This window comes from Xiphophorus couchianus, chromosome 20, assembly GCF_001444195.1.
Source record: "Xiphophorus couchianus chromosome 20, X_couchianus-1.0, whole genome shotgun sequence".
In the NCBI taxonomy this organism is placed as follows: domain Eukaryota; kingdom Metazoa; phylum Chordata; class Actinopteri; order Cyprinodontiformes; family Poeciliidae; genus Xiphophorus; species Xiphophorus couchianus.
Window position 1 is genome coordinate 15,661,236 of NC_040247.1, and position 16,478 is coordinate 15,677,713.

The 16,478-nt window shown below is 37.3% G+C and overlaps 1 protein-coding gene across 3 annotated transcripts in view; it reads left to right on the forward strand.

The window, feature by feature from the left end:
• bsnb (bassoon (presynaptic cytomatrix protein) b) overlaps nt 1–16,478 on the forward strand; it is a 94,439-nt gene that overhangs the window by 37,936 nt on the left and 40,025 nt on the right. The gene's annotated exons all lie outside the window — the stretch shown is intronic.

A 16,478-nucleotide genomic window follows, 5' to 3' on the forward strand; every position in this document is an offset into this window, starting at 1 on the left:
CACAACCGACCCACGTGACCGCAAGTCTCACAAGCAAAGTCTCGCTGCGCCTTGTTTCTATGTAAACATGACTGGATTAGTGCATCATTTCTACCGGATTTTCACAATATATCAGCTACTACAATGGACAGAGGAACTAACAAGTTCATGTCATCATCTGGGAGGAGGTTACTGGTTTCTCAGTCACAAGCTGGTTGCAAACCTGAGGCCAGCAGGTGTCAGTCAGTTATGGTAGATCTGAAATTTGGTTTGATGACGTCAATATGAGAAGCTACAGACTGATAGGAGAAACCAAAGAGCTCTGTAAAGGTAAAGGCAAATCTTCTGAAGTTGTGATATAATTAATTTAATTTCACATAATTACCTCGGTAGAAGCCATTTGTTTGTTAAAATTTTATGAAATATATTTGTTCTATTTGATGTTTGTTGTGAATGACGTAAACTCACAAATGAACGAGGTAATTAGTCCAACGTTTAGAAACTACAGCCGCTGTAACGCGCCACAGCAAAGGTAAACAAAGGTAAAATAACCCGAACAGGTGATCAACTCAAAACCACTCTTACCTTTATACTCTCTCTTTGTAGTTTAAGCACACCTGTTACCGTGGCAACCGCCTGCGCCCAGCAAGTCGAGCAAAGATTAAGTTAAAAACATAACATTCAGTCCGTTAGGACATCAAGTTTCCAGGCTTGATATTTATTTCTCGATTATTAATCAGCGCTTCCCTGAACACAGCGATGGTTGATTGACTAGCTGTACTTGGTGCTAACGTGGCTAACACGAGTAACAGTTTAGTCCAAAGCCTTTTCTGCTAAAATAAAATCTTTAGTGTATGTCAGATACAGTACACATTGCATATTGATCTGTTAAGCTAACGTAAGACTGTGTAGCAGACAGGCTTCAAGGTGTAGAAGTTGTATCAGTTCTGCCATTATGCTGTACTTAGCTAACGGGAAGCTAAGTGTGTTTGTGAGACGGCCACGCACGTGACCACGTAGAATGGGCATCAGCCAATGAAAAGCGGCTCCTCTGGTAAGGTCCATGTGGTGTAACACTGAAGTGATCAGCTGAGGTGTTGAGAAGGTTGCTTTAGTAGTTTTCTTGAAGGATGACACTTTAATTACAAAATTGTATTATTTATCCAGTATCCCTACCAACAGTTGCACTGATATCATCAATTGAACTTGGCGTAGTAATGATGTTTGAACAAGTGGTGCTTGTGATGCGTTTTAAGCACTGCTTTGAAGAGCTTTGATTGGTTGCTGGTCTTCCTACACTTGCCAAATTTCCTGCCAAGCTCCTCACAATGATTCCCTATCTCACAAATGCTCCACAGGTTTTAGGTCAGGCCCGCTCAAACTATTCACAGCAGTTGCCGATGCTTCCCAAATCATTGCTTAGAGGGGAAACTTGATGCAGGATCTCCACAAACCTCGATTTTGTGCCTCTTCTCTCTTCCTCTTTATTCTTAATTTTTAAGGAAATCTTCACAAGGCTGTTATTATCTGTGCTACCTGTGTTCCTTTTTCTACTAAACTTTTTCTTTCTCTCATCTGACCATTAACATTCTTGGATACAACACCTTATGAACTGCTAACTTCTTAGCAATGCCCTTGCAGAGGGAATCAGTGACTCTACTGTACAATTGTCATGTCAGCAGTCTTCCTCATATTTGTGTGTATTGATGTGTTGCACTGTGTTTGATTAGAACTGATCATTTAAAAATATTGCAATGGATGTTTCCACAGAAAATTAACTGCTATTTGAGGTGTGAGCACCATATCAGTTATGCTGATTACTGTAGAATCACAACAGGTTTTCATGAAAAAAAACCCAAAAACTTTCTCCATCCTCTTTCAGTGTGTCTTAGTCAGCACCTGCTGAGTTGTGCGCTGTCAGAGTCTTTCATCTAGGTAACAGAGTGAAGTCCAAGCTCTGACTCACCTCATCAGTGATTTTGGCCTGGGGCAACACAAAATATATGACCAGTCTGCAGAAAAAAGAGCCTTATTAAGGTCAATTAAATAGATTATCTTTGTATTTATTAGACACAAAGGGGCTATATTGCTCTTGTAAGGGCTTTCTTATTGTGCTTCATGGTGGGTGGGTGGGGGGGGGGGGGGTCTAGTTGGTAAAAACAGGGTCTTGCAATACCTTCCAGAGCCAGGCAATAACAGATTTTAATTATGCAAATCAAGTCCAATTGAATGATAGCAGTAATAACAGGGTTGCTGCAGAGCGCTGGCTTTTTATGGGAATGTCTTGTCTTTCCAGGCATCTGGTTGTCACAGGCACTAGCAGAGGCCATTCATAGATCGCTATGGAAACAGAGAGATAATTTGTCTGTCAGCCATCCCCTTTCATGCTTGGCTGCTGAGATGCAGAATGTCTCCAAAAACTTTCACACTGCACTGTTCTGTATTCAAGACAGATGCATTTGTTGGGTGTGTTGCGTTTCTGCTCCTTGAGCTATACGGTTGGCTACTTGCTTCAACATAAGGTGCATTTTTTTGTTGTTTTTTCTCCTGCAAACTTCAGGTGGGTTGCTCAAGAGTGTGAAATAAAATGTTGAACATTTCTAAGACTTTTTATTTTTTATCTTTGCTGGTTAGTGATATTTTGACTGTCAGTTTGACATACTGTATTCCTCATCCATTCGTTCATAATTTTTTTCATTTCTGTTTCTCACCTCGTTTTCTCGGCAGTGTTTCGTTAGTTTTAATGTGGGAGTGGTGATGTAGCTGTAGCAGAAAAAGATGCACCAGATCTACTGCTGTGTTTGATACTTTTTCTGCTTTTTCTCTTGGGTTTAAAGAATATTTGTCACATTCAGACTCGGGCTGGTATGAAAGTCTGTTGATATGATAACCTCAAGCAAAAATACCACCAGTATTGAAGAATTGCAGAATAACATTAAATAAATGTATTAACACGTAAACTGCCTTCTTTTAAAAAACATAATTGCAAGCAGTACTACCACTACTGGTAAAACAATATCATTTATTTTTAAAGCTGCACAAGGTATTGAGTCATAGCAGCAATTAACAAAGATATCCAATCATCCAATTACATGGAAGCAAGTTAAGCCTCGTGCCACAATGGAGAATAAAAGGGTTTTTAAATGAGTCTGAGCATAGCATGTAGATACGTGTTAGCTGGTTTTAATATTTCAGGAGCTGCTGATCTGCTAGGACTCATTTCTCAGGTTTACATAAAATGGTGTGAAAAAGAGAAAATATCCAGTGAGCGGCAGTTCATACCAGAACCATCTTTAAACCTACAACACATCAAACCCTGAATCACATGGGCTGCAGAACCACAAAATGACAATAGGTTCCATTTCAATCAGCAATAGGAAGTTCAGGCTCCAAATTGCACATGCTCAGAAAAATTGGTCCACAAGTGGAAAAATGTTTCCTGGTCCAATGACTCTTAGTTTCAGCTGCAACATTCAGATGGTAAGATCGGAATTTGGCATAAACATCATAACAGTATTGTTTCATTATGCCTCAATGTAGAAGCTGCTAGCTGTAGCAGCCCTTTTATTTAAGAGCTGCTTAAAGAGCGATGTTTCTCTCAGAGAAACACACCCAAACTGTGTTTATCTGTTTTAACTGCTGAAAAATATTCAGTTCAGTTCGATTAAATTCGGGTCACTTCAGTTTATTTGTATAAAGCCAATTTGCCACATTTGTCTCTGAATGTGAAACTCAATGTTGCTTCTGTTAAGGTATTAAGGAAAAAGTAAAGGTAGCGCTTCATGCTTGTTTCAGTAAGAGATGAAAAATATCAGTGACAGAATACCACCGTCAACACTGATGCTGATGATGTGAGTTGTCAATATTTTTGTTTTCAGCTCCTGTGATATCAATCATGCCATCAATGTTTGCACCTTGTTTCTCATCTGCTTCACTGAGCACTGGATCGATGTTGATTTCACTTCTGTGCAAGTCATTGTACAAGCAGAGGTTTGCCTTCTGCACTTTAACACCATCAGCCTCTGGTCTTTTATTCAAGGCACTAAAAGGCAACAAAAAGTAGCTGTGAATATCTAAAAAATGTGGTTGTAAATAATGCATCTCAATAAACTAGATTATCATCAAAAAGTGGATTGATTTTGGTAGTCCAGTCTAAAAATATACTGACACAAAGTAATTGCCAGCTTACAGATTTCAGCTTTTTATTTTGAAATGCAACGTTTTAGCATATCTAACAAATTTTAAAACCTGAGCAAATACAAAAGTGCAATTTTTAAAGGAAAAAAAAAGATCCAAACCACCATTAAAATTCTTAGGAAGGTTCTTCACTGTTCTCTGTTTTCTCTATTTGTCAGCAATGACTTTGAAGTGGCGTTATAAACCCTTCCAAAGTTATAGACGTCATTAACTTTGTTTCTCATCTGATCTTAAGTTTCTTTAGATTTGGACATGATCTGTTGCTTTTTGGGATCTTTTTGAAATATTCAGTTTGATTAATTTCTTGATTGTGCAGGTTTAAAAGGAATCAGGCATGGGTGTGGTGAAACTTACCTCGGCTCTCCAAAAAATTATGTTATCACAATTAATTCATGATTAATCAATTAAGGAGAGGCTATAGTGTTTCACACGGTCAAGCTGTTTAGGTAGCTTTTTTCCCCAATTTTACTACTTTCTGTGCATTTCACGGTATATCTGTCTGATATACTGTATATCTCAGATATATTGGTGAGGGAGTAAATAGTTTTTCACAGCACTCTTAGTGTGAAACCAAATGCAGAATGAATAATTTGTTCAGAAAAAGTGCTTAAATTAAAGACTGCACTAACAGACATTTGTTTGGTTTATTGTTACACAAAATTTTGGCATCATATAATGATGACATTTATCAACTTTTTACATTATTTTCCTGACAAGCTGTTGGTGTGGGAAGTGTGTTGGTATGTTAGTTTTGCATTTAGTAGCCGATTTGGGCAAGAAATGTTTATTTTATTTTGTCAACTTCTTGACGCTAAAACAAATAAAACTCATTATCATTCAAAATGACTTATTTTTTAAGAATGTATTTATGCAACACACATTTCTAACATCTAGTTAAAATAACAACTAATATTTATGCTACTGAATGTTTTTCTTTCCTTTCACAAAAATGGATTTATAGCAAAAGAAAAGGTTCCCTTTGAGAGCAGACAGCTAAGAAAATGGTTTTGTTCGAGAATGCCACTGCTAACTGAAAGAAAACAGCAAGAGCGTGGGCTGAATTAAAAGGCCCATAACTTTGTTATTTTGTGTGTGAAATAAATCAGTGTATAATAACTTCTAAAAACATTGATTTAATGAGCTTTTATGCTCTTTTTCAGTGTCTAGCCCGCCCACATAATTTGAGAATTGATTAGCACATCATTTCTTGTGATGTTTTGTTGCATATGAGAATCAGATTATACTAGAAATATGTATAAAACTTTGTTTTCTGTCATGTTACTGGTGACACAATGCATAATTAATTTGAAGAGAATCAGGCTGAGCCGTATAAAAATACAGTCAGCTCCTTTTTGATCTCGGTTGAGTTGACGAGTGGCGGCGTCTGTGCGAGAACGAGTGGAAGAAACAGAGAAGGTGGGGGCAGGAAGGGATGAGGTGAAAGATTGTGGAGAAAGTGAGAATCAGAGATAATGAGTGAATGGAAACCAAATGTTTGTCACATTGCAGAATATTTCACATCAATTAGAGCTGCAACTCATGTTTGGCTCTGAGAAAATAAGATGTCCTTGTTTTGGGACTTCTACTCTCATATTATGCTTCTCAAGTAGATTAAAACCCAAAGAGTGTCATTGCTTTTCCCCTTGGATTTGGCTGTAAATATGACATACGGTATTTTTACTGATGTGTCTGCTGCTCAGTCTGATTTCCAGCACTCTAAAGTCAAACCTCATTCCTAAATTTCTTTATTATTCTGTCATTTCCCTTTATACTGGAGCCTAAATACAGAGTTACTGGGTTGGTGCTCTACATTAGCTTTTCCTCAACAGTACATACAGATAGACTGAGGAATGTTGTAATTCATCATCCCTCAGAGCCCAGCAGTGGCAAACTGTATAGCAGTATTTCTTTCCTTGTCAGTTTTCCTATGTGGCTAAATTTTTCGTCCCTATGGTTTGGCAGGCAGTGTGCTTTGACTCTGTGTGTCTATTATTATGATTTAGAAGCCTGCCGTCTGTTTATAATGAGGTGGAAGCCCTGAGTGGGTCATAAATAAATCAGTGAGCTTTTCACAGAACTCTAGAAAAGGTGTAGAGAAACAGAAAACATAGCTCATCAATATTTCAGACGGTCATTGTAAATAGTTCATGGGGTGTGGAACAGTAAGAGAACTGTTTGATTCCACATGTCAGACATGGTCAGTATGCGTTGATGTCTGAGTGAGCTGTATATATCTGTACATATCCATGCATATATCTCTGAAGAGAAATGCACACGTGTACTTGCATGAGTCCGTGGAAAGCTGTTAATTTAACTGTTGCATAAGATTTATGGGAGCATTTAACACCATGCATACAATTATTGTTTTTCTACTTGGATCTGTGCAGATCCAAGCAGGGGTGTCCAAAGTCAAATCCTCACAAGGGTTGGCATCATGCATGTTTTAGTTCTCTCCCTGGTTCCACACACCTGGAACAAATGATGGCTTGTTAGCAGGCCTCTGCTTAACACTGACATGCTGAGGAGATGTAACTACCAAAAGGGAGAAAACTAAAACATGCAGGATGGCTTGAGGAGTGACTTTGGACACTTCTATGGCTTGGAGACATTAAGATTTATCAGACTAATTTAAGTTATAACAGAGTTGTAAGTCCCCTTGATATTTTTCACATTTTGTCACAATGCAATCATAAAATTTCTCTAATAAATAAATATTTGAGCACAGGCATTTTTTTTTTACTGAGTTATTTACTTTGAATGCACTGGGGTTTATTTAGGGTCATCAGATGAAGAAATAGACACACTGGTTAAAACTGTCAAAAATATTTATATTTAGGCCTGGAAAAAAAAGAGACCACTGCACTGAATCCCATTGAAAACCTCCTGGCTATTCCACCAGATATTAATTTCCGAACTCTTCCTGGGTTAAAACATTTGTATTGCTGTTTCTAAATAAATATTAACTTGTTTTCTTTGCTTTATTTGAGGTCTGAAAACACTGTATCTTTTTTGTTATTTTGACCATTTCTCATTCTCTGTAAATAAATACAAAACTTTAGCTTGGAATTTCGGAGTAGTTCATAGAATAAAAGAACAGTGTCCATTTTACTCAAGCAAATACCTATAAAAAGTTAAATCAGGGAAACTGATAATTTTAAGTGGTCTCTCAATTTTTTCCAGAGCTGTATTTTTCTACTTTGCAGTTGTGTACAGGCTGTGGCTCAGTTAGAGACTCAGTCTAGCTGACTTGCAATCCCAAAGTTGGGGGTTTGATTCCAGCTTCCTCCTGTGACATGTTAATGTGTGCGTGAGCAAGACACTTCACTCCAAGTTGCCTACCAATTTGTGCATTAGTATACATGTATGCATGTTTGTAAGTTCCATTGTGTGAATGTGGCTCTAAAGTGATTTATGAGTTCAGTTCATTTATCTTGTACTTTGTGTTACTCTATGACATAAAATCCCAGTAAAACACATCGAAGTATGGAGTTGTATGGTGAGAAAATGAGAAAAGATTCATGGGTTATGAATAGATGCACTTTATGCTGAGCATCTACACAGTAAACTCACTGAAAATAATCTGAGTTCAACTCACTAACTAGTCAGTGACTCATTCTTTCACTTTCCTACTGTAAGATCTAGCCATTAGTACTCAGAGGAAAATATCTATATAGTGGCACACAAAAGCGGGCTCATTGTGTCATCTTTGGCAGAGCGGCAGCAATTACTATGCTTAGGAATGTATATTTATAACTTCAGTCACACTGTCTGCAGTAACTTAGTGCTATATCGACTCATTTTTATATGTGCTGTGAGAGACGTTTTGCTTTTTTCACAAGTTGTCAAAAAATTCCACTTAAAGCGTTCAACCGTGAAAACATTTTTTTGTGCAAAGTAGCGTGGTGTTCATTTATATGTCACTGAGAGAGGTATATCCTATCTAGGTGTCATATATTCAGGATTTCTAATTTTTAATTTGTATTCTTCTACCTGGGCTGAATGCCCTTGCAGATAAAGCAGGTATTTATAGAACATATGTAGAATGTGCGCAGATTTCTTAGATGGAGACTCAGTTTGGATGAACATGTCACTCTTATTCTCAAATGTCCTGGGAATGCTTTCTGAATGTTGGCACCAGCCTTTGTCTCCCTTAGGAGCCTTATAGAAAGCCAGATGGCTGGTGGCATCAGGCATCCAAGACTGCCGTGTTCATGCTGGTTGCTCCCAAAGTGACGATAGTGCCCCGTCACATAATTCAATCCCGTATTCGCTCCCAATCAGCAGGGTACTTCCTTCTATTACTTTAATATATCTTTAAGAAGTCTGTTTACCACACTGAAACAACACATACAACTTAATGAATAAGTATCCAATAGTAGATTCATTTTTCCTCTCAAGAGGGCCTGGAAACATGAACATTATTATAGTTATTTGCACAAAAAGTAATTTGTACCGATATTATATTTTGTTCTTAGTTTAAAACGTGTTCATAGAGTGTCATTATAGCTCAAAAACAAAACCAAAATGAAGTATTCACAGAAAGTATAACACATACAAAAACATGTCAATCAAAATAAAAGAAACCAAAATTATTTCTAAGATGGCTAGAAGGCTGTTGGAGAAAAAGACGGTTATCAACTTGAGACTGGGTCTTGATAACACTTTGAAAAGAGTTTCTGTTTGCATCAGGCTTTAAGTCTCCATCGACGAATGATCAGACAGAGGTTCAGTCATCTAGGATAGTTTACAACAGTAAAACGTCATTATTAGGTTTTGGTAAAGATGATAAAATTGTTCCAATATATGTCAGTCCTGCCCAGAACATAATAATGCAGACAGGCTTTCTGGTCATCTGTGTGGCGAGTTTGTTGAAAATGACTTAAAGCTGGTTTCTGTGTTTATAGATAATGCAAGTATTTACGGTTTAAGCCATCAGAGTACAACTTAGCACTTTTGGGAATATCTTGATTTATGTGCTAATTATGAGCAATTTTGATTTGTGTTGATTTAGGCTTTGCAGGTAAGAAGGCAGAGTGTTCACAAGTGACACAAGGGAAGCGTTTCTTTGTGTGTCAAAGATAGAGACCAGAGTCACAGACTTGAGGCAAGAGTTCCACTTTAATTGGAAAACGAAAGACTTCACACTTGACTTGTTGAGACTGGACTTAGACGTCTGGGACTCACGTTCCATTAAATATTTTTATTTCATGTAATCATGGTTGAAAGCAAGCCATCATGTCAGACTGATGCCACAGCTCTGACAGGTGATGTCCATACTCTGTGAAAGGACGTTTCATTTATTAGTCAGGGACCTTCATAAATCGTGGGCTATTACTAATTCATAACAATTCGTGTTAGTGATAGCTTTCTGATAATGACCATGTGGATATTAAACTGAACTATGTATTAAATGATATGGATAATTTTAGAATCCATTTTAAAACCTCAAATTATCTCTGACATCATATCCTGTCACTGTTACGGTAGCTTTAAATACTCCTCAAAAGCCTGAGCGGTGCTTAAAGCTATCTTAAACACCCGACTTGACTTGGAGTTTCCCCTTGTCTATTTGAGATTTACTGTACTTGCTTGTTCCCCAAAAAGTCTTGAGTATGGACTTGGACTTGCCAAGTCAAATCTGAACTGGAGGTTTAAAGTTTTGGCTTTAATTGGTCTTGCTCCTCAAAGACTTGAAACCTGGACTTAACAAAAGACTTGTGAACATCTATGTATTTGTGAAAGTTTATTTTCATAATTTGATATTACTCAAACAATAAAAAGAGATAAGAAATTAAAACCAGCTAAACACTTATTCTTTTCAATCTGCTCATGTGTCTTGATGTTTTTTTTTGTTTGTAAGGAACTTTGTGATTTTTATCGTTAAAGGTGCTATATAAATAAAGTTTTACTTGTTAGCTAAATACATCTTGTAAATGTAGGCATCCAATTGGCAGTCCAGTCAAATGAAATTAGATTTCTAAGAACTTTTTTTTAGAAATAATAGATTGGTTCTGAGTACATTAGAGGTTAAAATCTGACATTTATTTGTAACTGTTAAATCTTACTGTTAGAGCAAGAAGCTCGGGAACATATAGTATAATGTCAAGGGACAGTCCACATGAGGACATTGCACTTGTGTGTTAGAGAGGATGGGGGAGGGGTGATCTTGACAAAAAAGCTAATAGTTGAGTGTTACTAATCCATGTTCAGTAAGCGTAGTGATCCCCTTGAGTACAGGGCTTAACCCCACTACATCATCGTGAGGACTCACCCACACAAATAAATGTCATCGGAGAATAGCAAGACACGTCAGATAATTAAACTGAGACAATGGCATTTTGGCTTCAGCTGATAACCACATCAGCTTGGGAGAAATTGAAACATGGAAATATCATGAGTCCTTTTATTTCTGATAAGCGTTTGAATTTTATTCAGTGCAATTAATAACATTTAGTGTGTTATTGTGCTGCCTTGTGACAGGAAGACGACGTGCAGCAATGACTGCTTCCTGTTGAGATTATGTGGCACCCAGCACAGATGGCATGCTGGTTTGGAGGCTTAAATGCCACTCACTCTCCTCTGTGGGACCTTCGTTTTGGCATTGAGCTCTTGGCTCAGACTAAGTTGCATGCTCTTGGACTTAACTTCTCTGTTCAGATGAAATACAAAGCATCTTCTCTTTTGCATTTAAGTTTTTCAGATATTTTGTTTCCTTTTCAAATTATAAATCCGGATTTTCCAGACAATAAGTCGCTCCGGAAAATAAGTTGCACTAGTCACATTAGTCAAGGAATGCATCATGAAGAGGGGAAAATGATAAATAAGTTGCAATTACTGAGGAATTGTCAAACATGAGTGGGACTTCTTCCATATATGATCCGGTGACACATGTTCAGTTACCTGCTTTTCAACAAACCCCTAACTTTGGCTTTTAAGTCAGCCGGGAGTTTCTGACACACTATGTTCTAAATCAAGGTAGTCAGTAACGACTCTGCACCACTAGTAAAGGGTTCAGCAGAGTGGAGACACATGCAGTGTTAAACCGTGGTAATAGAGAAGCAGTTTCATTGGATGAAGCAGTAATAAAAAATAGATCCACCTGCAGTGCCATTTTTGTTTATCTTCTTGGTAACTACCAGTACATGGAGATGTAACTGAACTGTAAGCCTTTCCTGGCACCATGTTCTTTAATAAGTACCCATATGTGGACTCGTACCTCCAACTTTAGCCATCTTGCTTTGAGCCCACAATTAGCTCCTGGATTCATATTCATCAGTATGAATTAACATTTAACGCATCAGTCTAAAACTACATCATGAAGAGGGAAAATATATATAAATGACTATTAGTCGTAGGACCAGCCAAACAATGAAAAAGGTAAATTAGAACTTTGGTTCTGTTATGTAGAATAAGATGTTTATGAGATCCTCCCTGACCCTGTTGGTGCACAAGCAGCACCGATAGTGCTCTTGATGAATGACTACCTGAAAAAGACAGAGACCAGACTGAAATTGAATTACCCCTCTAGTTCTTTCCTGTTTTTCTGCAAATACCCTGTCTCTCTCACCTTTTGAGTAGATGTGCTTCGAGGCCTGCAAGTGACCTTAGCGTTGGCTTAATCACCTCTTCAGAACTCATCATCTTCAAGGCCTGGTGGCGACGCTAACGAGCTTTAGCTATGCTCCAGGGGCTCCCGCCAGTGTAATGTCTATCCTCCCTGACAGAATCACAGAGGTGGGCTGGTGCAGTCTACCCACTACTAAAACGGTGCCTTTCTGTCTTAGCACATCACTTCACCCGCCTCATTGGTGCTCCGGCTCTCCTCTTGGCCGTGCAGCACCTCAGGCATGCAGCTTTTCCTTAAGGCTGGTATTGGGGCTGAGAGTTAGGAGAAAGCGCTCTGCAAGTACTACAAGTCTAGTGAGACAAATGCGAGATTATTGACGAGCAGTTGTATACCGAGAAATACAAAAACACGTAGGAGATTGAGAGACAAAATGAAAGAGATGAAGCTCACAGATTGCTCTGATATTACATTTAACTCCTTGTAATCTTCACACTGCTGCAGCTGTCATTCAGGAATAAAGAGGATCACATCAGTTGGTGAAGGTCTGAGCTCCTGACCTTAGAAGTGGCCTCACAACTGTAGCATCACTATAAAAAGTATGGCTGCATACGTTTTATATGAAACCAGGAAGATTGTGTTCCCATTCCTCCATTAGTGAAGGCACTGCAGCTCCACCTCCAGCAGTCTTACTGTAAATATTCCCCGCATTGCGAAGTATTTATCCTCTTGAACATTTTCTATTTTTATTACATTAGAACCTCAAACTTTAATGTATTTTACTGAAATTGCATTTGATAAAGTAATCCAAAGTGACACATACATGAAAAAAGTTAAATAGTTTCAAATTGTTTTACAAACAAAAATCTGACATTCCTATTATCCCTTTATTCAGATATGAAGACCAATGCACAGAGTAGATGTGTCAGGGATAAAATTGTGGAAAAGTTTAAAGCAGGTTTGTTATAAAACACTTTGCTAAGCTTTAGACATCTCATAGAGATCTTTTTAATCTATAATTTATAAACACAAAACCTTGGCACAACTTCAAAACTACCATGATATTACCATCAATCTGAACTGTAACCTTGGACAAGAAGAGCATTATCCAATGTATTCAACTTTAGAAGAACTGCACACATCCACAGCTGAATTGAAGTAGCATAATTATTAACATACTCCACAAATTTGTCCCTGTTGCAAGAAAGCCATATGAAGCTCAGTTTGCAGTTTCCCACATGCCTTGTAATGGAATCATGAAATATAATGGAAAAAGGTGTTCTGTTCAGATTAGACCAGAACTGAGTATCCAGCCTGTAGATTTGCTGTTTGTTCTGGTTAGTTGGATTAAGCTCTCCAGTTTAAATATGCATGTGTGCATAGAGTGGGGGTAATAAGAAACATTTCTGTGAAACTCCCAGACTTGGATTAAAGTTGTCATTTTACCACATTCTGGTGATAGGTTACAGCTTGTGTAACTTGTCTTGTTTTCTGCAGTGCAGTCTGTGGATTGTATTTTGTTGGCTCATGGTTGTAGCTTTTTCTTGGCAGAACTTTAAAATAATTCAGAGCAAAGGAGAAAGGCTGATTAACTTGTCCTTGAGACTGACATATGTGACAAGATGAGATGTATGGGTTGACAAGACTTTGCTTGCAGTGTAAAGTGTACTTGTTTAGCTGTGTTTATTGCAGTTTCATTGTCCTCCTGCATGACAGACGTACAAAACAGGCATACCTTTTATTAGGGACATTGTCCATATTATGATTTTGGCTTGGACAACTTTTGCAAGATGCAAATCACAGTCTTCATTACACATGCTATTTACTTATTATTATCTATATGATTCTGCAGATGTTGGGGGGGTGATACAATTTGTGCCAATCCCTTCTCATCTGTGTATAAAAGAATAATAGTCTGTTTTCATTAACACTGGATGGCAGCTGTTGCCACACAGGATGGCACAAGTATGTTTCATGTTTCATACAGGTCAGGTTGGTTTGCATAGCTTTTTCATTATTAAATTAAATCATCATCTGTTAAGTGCATTTTTATATACCTGGGTTATCATAGTCTGGTTTAAACATGTTGTTAATGACCTATAACTTATTGGTGTGACAATTAAAGCAAAAACAAACAAAAAAAACTGAAGAAATCTACTGGAGGGGAGCTATTGTTCAAAGCACTCGGCATGGGATTACTAATCTACTATTGGACTTTCCAAATAAGATGCACTGTTATCAACCTGTTCATGTTCTGTATCTGATTTAATCTCATTTAAGCTGCATTTCTGTATTCATTTATTTCACTGGCATTAGGTCAGTGGGTAAATTACAGCCTGCAAATCTGGGGATCAGTGGATAAAATGGGCAATAAAACTATGCAGTCAAGCAAAACACAAAAAGGTGTATTCTCTGACATTTTATGCTGTTACTGTTACTGCTGTTACTTAAAAGCTCAAAAGAGCTTTTAAATTTTTATGGAGATGTTTCGGAGAAATAATTTTAACTTTTTAAATTTTTCCTGGCCAATCTAGCAGAGATGAGTAATAATATAAAAAACCCTGAAAGCAGTCAGCATTAAGTAGCATCTGTCAATGTCAAAATCCTTGAAGTCCATTAAGTGTCTGAACAGAGAATTTGAGATATGCTGTTCCTATGATAAAAAATGTTGCATCTTTGCCAACAGTAAAAGAGGGGATGAGTTTCTATAAGGGCTTTCATAGAAGTACCTCCTACCTTTTGTTATAGTTTATACAACAGATATTCTGATATTGGCAGTTTAGATTATTCATAGTTTGAGCTTCAGCACATTCAGTTTGAGTTACATAATGGATACTTAAAATAATGTGCCAAGTCTCAGGTTTAATTTAGACATGTTTGCGTATGTAGAGCCTTGGCTGCTAAATGATGGATACAAAGAGAATCTGGTTTGCCAAAATCCAAATAACCTATTCTACCCAAAAGGTAGAATAGGTTATTTGAAACTGAAGAGCAATAGTTTTGAGAGAGAGCAGGATATCATTTGCATTTTTAAAAGAACATTGAGATCGCCACATTCTTCTCTGTTTTTTTTTCTCAGCAAGAAAGAAGAGTATAACTTTGATCTGCCAGAAGATACAAACACAAGGGCAAATCTTACCTGCAGTTTGAAAAGGTACCACAGAAAAAATGTAGGTTTACATTTGAATGTTCCTATTATGAAATTAGGATTGGGCACTATACACTTTTTGTGATGTTGACCTGTAATTTTAAGCCATGGTGTTTGTATCAGGGAGTCAAAAGATCATGTATAAACTTTTTTTAGTCAAAATAGTCTTGCCAGCATAGACTGTAGGTGCTGTTAGGGGACACATCAAGGTTGTATTAAGTATGTGTGTGTTAACATGATGTGAAATTGCTAAGACATCAGCAGTGACATTAGAAGGTAATTGATGCTACCAACCTGTTCAAAACAGTTTATAAGTCCATATCATACAATTTGACTTGGTATTCTACACTGAGAAATTTTTTTCAAAAATTTAATACATTTTAAATAGTAGCTCATCTTTCAAGAAACAGAGTTTCCACAAATTCAACCCGAAGTCTAATTACTTGGAGAGTTTTGTAAAAACCCAACAGCTTCATATCAGCCTCAGCTTCAGTGAGCAACAACTATGGATTATTTGCAATTCTTTCAAAAAGAAAAGACTTCTTGTTGTTTGGCCTCAATGCATAGCACCACATTTCACAAAAACCAAAAACAGCATATCCACTAAAACACGTCATAACAACTGTCTACTCTGGTGGTAGATGGGTTATGATTTGGCCTTGTTTTACAGCCAAAGTCCCAAGATGCCTTGCAGTCACAGGGTTGATCCGACATTCTGTATCTTTATTTTAAGATCAAATGTGAGATCATAAGTCCGAGAACTAAACCAGGGTGATCATCAAAACAAATATACTTAACCCTGCTCCATATCTACAACAGAATAGTGAAAGAAAAATATTTGAAGTTTTGCACTGAAACCCATCATAGTCAAGACAACCTTATTAGAGCTTTATGATCCTCCTCAACTTCCAATTTTTGAGGAAAATGAATTGTGTCATTTTGTGAGTGGTACTTATTTAAATAGATTTGGCTTGAGTTCATTACAGACCCTTTTAAATGATTTCTTTGGATTAAAAAGAAAAAAAATGAACAGGGCATTTAAATTGCCATGAGGAAACTTCTTTGCAGAATTGTTTTATTTAAGACACTCTGGTGAGTTTTCAAGTATAAATAGCCTGTTTAAAGCCATGACACAACATCCCAATTAAATGTATGTCTGGACTTTGACTAGATCTCTCCGTCATGGTATCTTCATGGTAGCTCTACACCCATAACATTTGACTGTAACGATAAAGTTTTATTTATTTTTGTGTTATTGTTGCATCAGCTTAAACACAACATACACCTTCCTAAAATGACCGCTCTTCTCTTCAGTTGGGAATATTTTCCCAGTAGTCTTTAGCACCATCAATATATTTTTAACATACATGTAACATTCACCATTGATTTTAGATGCCATTTTTACTTAGTCCCGTTCTTCATGTTGAATGATGAACACTGGCCTTCGCCATGTCTGACCTTAACTGAGCATATACAGTGCTGTGACCTTTGCTGTGACCTCCTGGATGAGACATTGATGCAGTCCTACGGTAAATTTGTTAGACCAGACACCTCTGAGATGGTTCACCACAGTTCCATGTTTTTTGTTAT